Here is a 682-nt window from a genome sequence, read left to right as displayed (position 1 = left end):
CACCGCGCGGCCAGCACGCCGGGAGGCCCCCCCTCACCGGCCGGGGACGGTCCCACCCAGCCACCGCCGCGTATCGCTTCACACCCAGATGCCATTCACGTTCGTGGGCATGGTGGGTATCGCTGGAACAACCGGTTGGTAGCTCAACCGATCGTCGCCATCACTGATTCACCTCTAGCGAGAACAACCGCACCACAACGGTTTACCAGTTGTTCATTTGCATAACGTCACCAGCAAACGTAGGCGTCCATCGCCATTTGCAAATTCAACGATTGTTGCATGCCTGTGTCAGGTGTCACGACACACTATGTCTGCCCACATACACGCAACAACATGTGCACGCTTCGCGAACACGTGGAAGGTGGCCCCCGTACGTATGCGATGTCCATTGCGCGAACGACTGTCAACCGGCCTCTGTCGCATGTCGCAGATGTGGAACGCAGTGCACCATGCTATCACGGTGTGTGAGAAGAGACGACTACGTCTGACAACACGCGCCACTACATCAACAGACGGCTCATGCTGATCGCCATCCAGGGCATACCACACTGCAATCCAGCTCTTATAGGGAGATGACACGTAGCTGAGTGCACAACATTTGGACCGCATGGTTCGCCGTTGTTGGCGCAGTCGTTGTACGGTCACATGTACCACGATGTATCATTCAGTACATGAGGACCAA

This window comes from Schistocerca americana, unplaced genomic scaffold (assembly GCF_021461395.2).
Source record: "Schistocerca americana isolate TAMUIC-IGC-003095 unplaced genomic scaffold, iqSchAmer2.1 HiC_scaffold_873, whole genome shotgun sequence".
Lineage (NCBI taxonomy): Eukaryota > Metazoa > Arthropoda > Insecta > Orthoptera > Acrididae > Schistocerca > Schistocerca americana.
Note: the sequence above shows the minus strand (reverse complement) of the source record.